Raw genomic sequence first — 9,517 nt, forward strand, 5'->3', positions numbered from 1 at the left:
TAAATCATCGAGGGGCCCACAGATATCGCTTTTATCCCGAAGGTAAAAGGAATGGATAAACTTCGACTCATATGGCTTGTTCTACTACTTGTTGAATCATACACAAAGGCACGTTTTATAACATCGAGTTACCAATGCGTTTTCGTGCAATCAATGTATAACCAACTCATAGTAACAACTCATATCTCTAGGTTTTAAGAATATAAGATATTATCGTCTCATGATCACTCGTGATAAAATCCATGAAGTGATTCAAATGAGCGTGGGTTGAATCCAATACTCAGAACTTATGAGCACTCATGAATGTTGTAGCACCACTTTGTCCACCAACTTGGACCTCTACAAACCAACCCATGACAGTCTTGATTCATATCTACTTCCAACATATGACCGACTGTGGATGGTTTGAATAACTTAATCATCCAGGAAGAGCGACTTAGTTATTCTGGAAGTCAAAACATGCAAAGTGAAACACAAGAATAAATGAATCAAATATGGTATCAAACCCTATGAATATAAATAAACACTTTTATTTATCACCATACTGATTACTCATTATTCATTGTTTCGGTTTTATCAACTTTATAGTTGAATTAAAAACACTAGTTGTCCCATGCTCCAAGCATGTACACTATGTTTTTCTCCAAGAGATGCCTCTTTTCAGAATATGTCAATATGGTCCTTCCAAAATTAGCACTATACTTCCAACTGTCCCTGAGCAACCAATCTTTGGTAAACCTCAGATTGTCCTCGATAATTGCTTAATCATTTTAGTCATATTCAATTCTAGACCTTTTCCCTTCTTAATGCCTTTGGGCATTTGGAAAAATTTAGAAATGACAAATATTATAGCACATGCAATCGATCCTGTACCCAAAGCAAATGGTACACGATTCATGATGTCTCACATAAAGACATGATTCTAGACCAGTCTTTTGCTACAATATTTTTATTTGCCATGTTTTCAAAATTTGACTATGAAGAGGGATGCCGTAATCATAATCGAATTTTGAGAACGCAATATATAGAATTTCCTTAAGTTGAACCAATCCAACATGAAATTCATATATATATATATATATATATATATATATATATATATATATATATATATATATATATATATATATATATTCTTGACTAAAGATGATTAAGGTCTCAATCTAAGCCTTTAGAACTGAAATGAAGTATATCCTCTCCCTTAATTATAGCAAAACAACTTTTTCAATTCCTGCAGCCTCACGAATTGAAACTTTTGTTTTCTATAATTAACATTGCTAACTTGCAACACTAACAATAATTATCATGCTCCCACTAACATGATGATTATTAGCATAACACTTATGCTCCCACTAGCTTTGACATGTACTCAGAAATCAACTGGACTTCTAGAAATCAATACTTTATTGACTTTCTTACCAAAGTTCAGATTTCTGATACGAGATGCTTTGATAAAACTTTATCAAAATCATACACCTTTCCTTAGATAGCATGCATGTGTGTCTAAACAATTTCAGAACTATGAAAAGGGATGCTGTAATCATAGTCTCAATTGTTTAGACCTTTTGCCATCTGCTTCAAATCTAATTGGTGGAAGTGTTTCCTCACCATCATTTTCATGAATCGGAGAGAAACCTTATGACCCTTAGATTTTATGGTGTATGTGTTCTTATCCATGTGAATCGTCAAAACCATAGTCATAAGACAAGGATAATGACAAATCCAAACTCATATTGATTAAACTTGTGCAATCTTAAATTCTTGCCATTTGGCAGCTCAGGTGCCTGCCATTGCTTCCAAGTAGTTGTGCAACCAATTGAGAACTCTCAGAACTCCTATGTAAAGCCAACTTGAATAGGCACAAAAATTTCAACACGATAGGTTATAAACCTCAAGTCGTGTGCTAGTGAAGGACTTTAGGTTTTATTCTTGATAAAGTCTTGAAACTTTCAAGAGCTTTAAGACTCCCACTGTCCTCTTGACATATAAGACTCCCTTGTCAAATATTCAAGAGATAGTGCGGATTCTTTATCAAGACTAACACTTTACATAATTGGCCTAAGTTGGTCTCTGTTTTATCCAAAACATCAGAACTTACCAATTTCAAATGTACAAGAGTAGATAACCTTTTACTCTTACATTTGACTAGTGTTAACAAACCCTCTTTAAAATATGTCACTCAAGTTACAATCTTGGAGTATGACTCTAAGAATTGTTTTGGAACGAAGTATGACTCATCTTTTTGATTTAACCATTTCAACAATTCATGACTCCTCTTCTTAGTCATAAGAATGCACTAAGATGACTTTAGAGGACCAATTGTGATATGGTATCTTAACCATTAAGATGATCATAAACATGATACTAAAGTACTCTCCCATCTTTTCAGATTTGAGAAACTTTTATCTTTCTTCCATACTTTGATTCTTCTTATTCGTTCTGTCTCACATTGAAACTTCTCCAATGCTACAGACTTATACTTAAACTTATAAGTATAACCATATTTACTGAACTTAAGTAAATCATGACGAATAGTCTTCTTGATCTTTTGTGGTGGACTTGACCAGTGCACAAGAATGTGTACTCGATCCCTTAGTCCTTTCCTTATTCACATAAGGAATTATTCTTAATTTTCCAAGCTGAAAGTTCTCATTCATCATACTATACAACTTGCATGATTCCAAGTTTCGGTCCAATTGAACCTTGGGTGATGAGAATCTTTCCTTATTTGGTAATATTAGACACTACCACAACCGAAAGAATCAAATCCATTTTTCCAATATTGCTATCAATGGAATCTTATAAGCAACAACTTTTCACAAATGCCATTGTAAGGATACTTAAAATAAATAAAATCAAACCCTTTTTCTTTTATTTTAAAACTTTGCGGAAAAACTTATCCTTACAATCCATATGAAAACCTTGTTGTTATCTATTCCTAAGCAATATAAATATCATAACTCTTAAGTAATAGCCCAAAATTCTGATCACCGAACCATGCGATTGAAATCCATCTTCGCGATCAGAATCAGCATGTACTTAATAGAGTTAGACAATGGACTTTACCTGAAGTAGAGCCAAACTTATTGAATTTAACATCCTTAGGTAAATTTGGCAGCTTCGTAACCAATGCCCCTTCCTTTGGCAATAGTTACCTATGGACCCTTGATAATGGGACTATCTCAGACTTCGCCTCTCTCTTTACCATTGGGTCAACCGAGTTGACTATGGCCGATCCCTTTCCATTGGGAAGAGAGAGCTTTACTGGATATCCAATGTCATCATTGTCAATGTCCATAGCGTTTTAGGAAGTTGATCTTAGCAAATAGATAAGATCATTAAGGGTCTTGTCTTAGTCTGTTTCATAGGATTCCCAAAAGAACTCACTATGTGACTTAGAAAGTAGTTGAGCCACCAACTTTCTCAAGACTTTGACACCCAACTCTCCCGGCTTGTCCATATATGACTACATCTCCAAGATGTGATCACACCTAGACCTTGCCTTGCCAATAGGGCTTGAGTGACCTTAAACTTTTTAGGAACTTGTGGGTTAGGGAGAATAATTGGAGGAGGTGAAAGTAGTATGATATCCATGGGACATCATCTTCATTTAGGAAAGCTTGTTTCAAGAGATTTGGGAAGATCATAAATGTCTGGACCAGACATCTTTTTGGGAGATATTCAAGATAGTTGATTTAAAGTCCGTAATATGACACCCAATATGAAATATTAAGGCTAGGACCCAACAAACTATTTTATAACTTAGAAGAGGGATGTCGTAATCCAAGCTATAAAATATTTGAAGGTAGGTGAATGACGATTCACCAATTTCCACCATGAAAAACGAAATAATTTATTAGGTTTTAATTGGATTTAAAAGTCCTAGATCTTTGAGATTCATTGAACTGTTCAAAGGCATGTTTCAATCTCGAGTGTGCCCTTCAGGTTTTGTGACTGGGATGCCGAGGATCACAAAACAAGGTGTGAATAACCATGCAAATATACTTGGTACCCTTAATATTTACCCCTTAATCAGTGTGCCGGTTAACCACACACGCTCCACCGATACTATGATAAATATTAAGTTACCCTTTGCCTACCTTGTTAAGTCCAGGTTAGTGTGCCGGTTAACCACACACGCTCCACTAACGACTTAAGCAAAGTGCAAAGTGTAATTTCATGGGTTAGCACCAAATTCACATTTTCCTAAGTAACTAAGATTGGGTATTAATAAGAGTTTAGTTACTTAGTATGTATCATTAATACTTTTAATGAAAGGAGAATTATAGTCCTTGTCCTACCCGTTTGGCTAACGACCCTCCACCAGTCAAGGAAGCAGTAGGTGAGAGTGGACACCCATTAAACTGCCATTTTATAGGCAGTAACCTTATACCCCCCTTATAGACTGACTTCGTGAATGAGGCCTACTAACGGTAAGACTGACTTTACTCTTATACATATATATAAATATTATTAACTTATAATATTATAAAGTATAAGGGTTGAATTTTAACTTTTAAAATTCTAAGGGCTAACTTGGAATTAAAGTATTCATAAGTGAAAACTTTTCAAATTCCAAAACTTGAGGGCAAGTTTTGAAACTATTCAAAACTAATTAATTCCATAACTTATGAGTTTAAAGTAGTTTTAATTAAAAAAAAAAAAAGCCCTTCAAGTTCCATAACTTGAGGACAAGTTATGGAAGACTTTAAACTAATTAATAAAAAAAAATAACTTTTTTTATTGTAACTTATGGAACTAATTAAGGTTACACTTTTTTTTTGAATTTAATGAAGAGACTCTTGAACCTCCATAACTTGAGGACAAGTTATGGAGTCATAAAACCATTTAATTAGAACTAGACTCTTCATTTTGTAACCTTTGCCAACTTTTATGGGTTTTATGATTCTTAAATGTGACTTTTCATATAACTTGAGGACAAGTTACAAAAACACACTTTGGAATCAACTCTTAGATTAAAATGGATTGAAAACAACTATTTCACACAACTTTTCTATTAATCTAAGAACCTCATAAGAACAAGATAATTCAAATCATCAATCTTCAAGAAATTAGCATGAACATACAAACTAATACAAATCTTGAAATTATGACAATTATCTTAGAAATTGGATTAGCATGAACATTACCACATCAAAAACAAGTTTATAAGTCCAAAAACATCTTAGGGTAATGTTCCTAGTCCAATTCCATCAAAAACAATCGAATATATGCATCCAACTCGATTTTTCAGCTACTTTTGCAAGTATAACAAGAAAACAAGCCTAGGCTCTGATACCACTGTTGGGTTATGAGCATTCTAACACTCCTAAGTGTACATGCAACCCTAAATACCTTGGATCTATGTTTTCTCTATTATACATACAATTATGAACATCCAATGTATTATCCTAATCTAGCATACAGAATAATAAATATAACAAGATAGAATACATACCTCTTTGATGTAGAATGTCTTCATGAAGCTTGAGTGCCTAGTGCCCCAAGTGTGACACCTCAAATGGTTCACACAACACCAAATACACTTGGAATAACTTGAGAGAAACTTGAACACTCCTTGAAATCGTCTAGCCCTCACACTCACACATTAGTGTACGATTTATTGAGCCATGGGATTCTTTTATATGGTGGCTATTAGGGTTACACCATGTAACTCATAACTTTACCCATTCCTTATGCTCCATGGATTTTAACCTCCATGGAGTATCCATGGGTCACCCCATGGACTTAGTCCAACATAAGGAATCTTGGATCACAAGCCCACATATATAAGAATGAATGATTTACACAATCAATCCATGTATTTAATTAGTCTCCTTTTGATCACTTAATTAATTCCGAATTAATTCTTGATCAATACTAATTAAATAACCTTATTAATATATTAAAACTTATAATATATTAACCAACCTTAAGTGTTATTTCTCTCATTATAGTCTATCCAAATGCATGATGCCATGCAACCCAAATAGACCATGCCGGGTCGGGTCAAGTCTTACCAATTATAGTTATGGACTTAGACATTAATCCAACATCTGGATCTAGAGGAAACGAAAATAGAGGAAAAGAAAAGATAATTGAAGACGATGAATAAGAAGAAGTTCTTTCGGAAGGTGAAAAACTTTTTAGGAAGAAAAGAGACTGTGAACTTGACAACTTGTTGTCTCTTCGGAAAGACCTTGAAGAAAAGGAGGAAGAAGCTAGAATTGCGACGATTACTCTTGAAACACGGATGCACTGTTTCCTCCTTAGTCCTTAAAAAGAATTCAGAAGGACGCGATCGATGATCCGAACATTCACTTGTTAGAGCTGTAACATCCTGATTTTCAAGAATAAAATTTTAAGGATTTTATGAATTTTGCCTTAGGACATGACGAGTTGGGAGGCTCCAACTTGTCGTGCAGAGAACGAGATGGCCGCGTGAACTTTAGAACCTAATCGACGAGTTGGAGGACCCAACTCGACGAGTTGAAGTTGGATGTGAAAACCCTAATTTTTAGGGTTTGCACCCTATTTAAAGGACCTTAAGTCCTCTCTCCAGCATCCCTTACCACCTTATAGTCCAGAAACGAACCCTAATCGAGCTAACCTTCCATTTTGAGTGTGTGTAAGGCTAAAGAGTGTGTGTTTGGTGCATTTCTTGAAGAAAATCAAAGATTTAAGAGCTTGGAACGAGAAGGAGTCTATAGATCCGACATCTACTCAGTTGTAGCAACCATTTGAAGGTAAAAAGCCACTACCTTGAACAGTTGTTTATTAGATCTCTCCGTTAGAGAGTTTATGGTCATTTCTAGCTTCTTCTTGAGTCATTCTTGGTCTTGAGTATGCTTTGAAGCTAAGACTTCAAATATGGACACTACTAGCCCCTTAGGCCTAAAGACTCGAGCTTTATCAAGCTTTGGCCAACTTCCATGCCTTAAACCCCTTTAGTAAGCCTTGTTTTAGCAAGTTAGCGCCCTAATGCCATGCATGGACGTAAAGCCTGCAACTTTACGTGATATCTCAGCCATAGAAGACTAGATCTACAGTTTGGAGCCTTGGTTGTGCTTAAAAGCGTCTGCATGAGAAAAAGGGCTGAAGGTACTGGATGAGTTGCTTAGCCAACTCGACGAGTTGGATAGGGTTTTACCGTTTTCCGGATTCTGAGGGAACTCGGCGAGTTGGTGAGATAACTCAACGAGTGGTTAGGGGTTTTCCCCGATCTTCTGGACACTGTATGGACTCGACAAGTTGTTTGGAAACTCAGCAAGTTGACTCGAACTTCCTTGGTTTTTTGAGTTCTGAAGGAACTCGACGAGTTGCTAGATGTACTCGACGAGTTGGGTTAACGTGGACTGTTGACCTTGACTATTCACTTTGACTTTGACCAAGTTGACTTCTGAGGGTATTATGGTAATTTGGGTCTTGATGAAATTGGTCCTATGGTGGTTGTTGGTGTTTGAGTTTGGAGGTGTGATTCGAGAGCTTGGTCTTTCAGTTCAGTTCGACATTGTGAGGTGAGTTCTTCTCACTATATGAACAGGGTCTAAGGCACCAAGGTCGGCCCTTTGGATTCTTATCCTGATTTGTTACTATTATGATCTGTTAGATCGATATCCTGGTATATAGGATGTTTCTATGCTGTTATGATCTGTTAGATCGGTATCCTGATATATAGGTTGTTTCTATGCTGTTATGATCTGTTAGATTGGTATCGTTGTATCTAGGATGTTTCTATGCTGTTATGATCTGTTAGAGCGGTATCCAGTTACATAGGATGTTGTTATTCTTAGTGATCTGTAGATAGGTTTGACTGTCTGTAGACTGTTATGTGATTATCTGATATTTGTGTATATGTTTGATTGGAGGTTGAGGCTTTTTTTCTTTGTGCATGAGCCAATAGACCAGGGCATTCCAACCCGATGGTTGAGGGCCGAGATTATTCCATCCCGATGGACGTTTGGACTCATAGTATGTGGGCATTCCAACCCGATGGTTGAGGGCCGAGAGTATTCCATCTCGATGGATGATTGGACTTATAGTATGTGGGCATTCCAACCCGATGGTTGAGGGCCGAGAGTATTCCATCTCGAGGATGACTGGACTCATAGTATGTTGGCATTCCAACCCGATGGTTGAGGAGCCTGGGGTATTCCATCCCGATGGATGATTGGACCCATAGTATATTGGCATTCCAACCCGATGGTTGAGGGCCCGGGGTATTCCATCCCGATGGATGATTGGACCCGTAGTATCTGTTTGTATGATATTGTTATTGTTTGTATGGCGTTGGTATTTTGGGGGAACTCACTAAGCTTTGGGCTTACAATTGTTGATTTTGTTTCAGGTACCTTAGATGATTGCGGGAGGCGAAGGCATGATCGTGCACCTCCTTATGTTTTTATGATTTGATTTCTAGGATACTCTGACATGAAACTATTTTGGAAACAATTTGTAATAATTATTGGTTTTTTAAATGTTTTAAAAAGTTTTAAATTGGCATGATTTTTACGGATGTTACAAGTTGGTATCAGAGCCTTGGTGATAATGTCTATTTTATGCATATATTTATGATGCTTTCTTATTATTTTATACTATGTTTTTATGTTATTTAGAACTAAAAGATACTTAATATGCTTTGAAATATTCAATTACAGTTAAAATGGGAGCTGGAATGCAAAAGAAAGAGAATAGCGCTGAAAAGATGCAAAAACGATATTGCTGGTAAGTTGATCCATCTTCAGTGTTTCGGGTATATCTGATGACTCATAAGTCCGATTGATGAGATTCAAAATGTTCTAAAAACTAGACAACATTTCCTACGACTTATGTGAGAGGGCCTTTTTGCTAATTCCACATTTATTTTTTCCAAAATCGGCCTTGAAGATGAAGCATAAAAGCTGGACGGAAATTCCCTCCAAGTTACTTATTCCCCAAGCACCACTTACCTTATTTTTATTTGCTTAATCCCTAAGCCACCATTAGTTTCCTTATTCCTATCCAACTCTAATATTTCATATTAATTCCATCTCCATTCAACTATAAATACCCCATATCATTCACCCATTTTCATAATCTATGATATTCCACTTCGACTTGTGCGATAAGAAAACTTCATAACTGCCGTTTTGAGGGTCTAGAAGGCGGCCGGAAGGCCGTTAAGCTGATATGGAGCAAAGATCTAAGGGATTGGAGAACGGATTCTTGTCGGTAATCATGTGGTTTGTTATCGTGACCATGTTTAGCATTCCATTGTGATGCCACTATGTGTTTACTTTCTGATCTTGGTGTTAAAACTATTTGCTTTGTGTTCATGATTAGATGAAACCTTGATTTATGGATTAATTGCTATTTGGATTGTTTTATTTGTGTTCAATTTATCTTGTTAAGCTTGTTACAGATCCTTATGTATTGATGATAATTATTTTCTGTTAAATATCAAGTTATTGAGTTGCATGAACATCTTCTTAATTGCTTGAATCATATAGTTTTGTGAACATAAGATTATATGCCTAGG

The sequence above is a fragment of the Lactuca virosa genome, chromosome 6, assembly GCF_052849685.1.
Source record: "Lactuca virosa cultivar CGN04683 chromosome 6, Lactuca_virosa_CGN04683_v6, whole genome shotgun sequence".
NCBI lineage: Eukaryota > Viridiplantae > Streptophyta > Magnoliopsida > Asterales > Asteraceae > Lactuca > Lactuca virosa.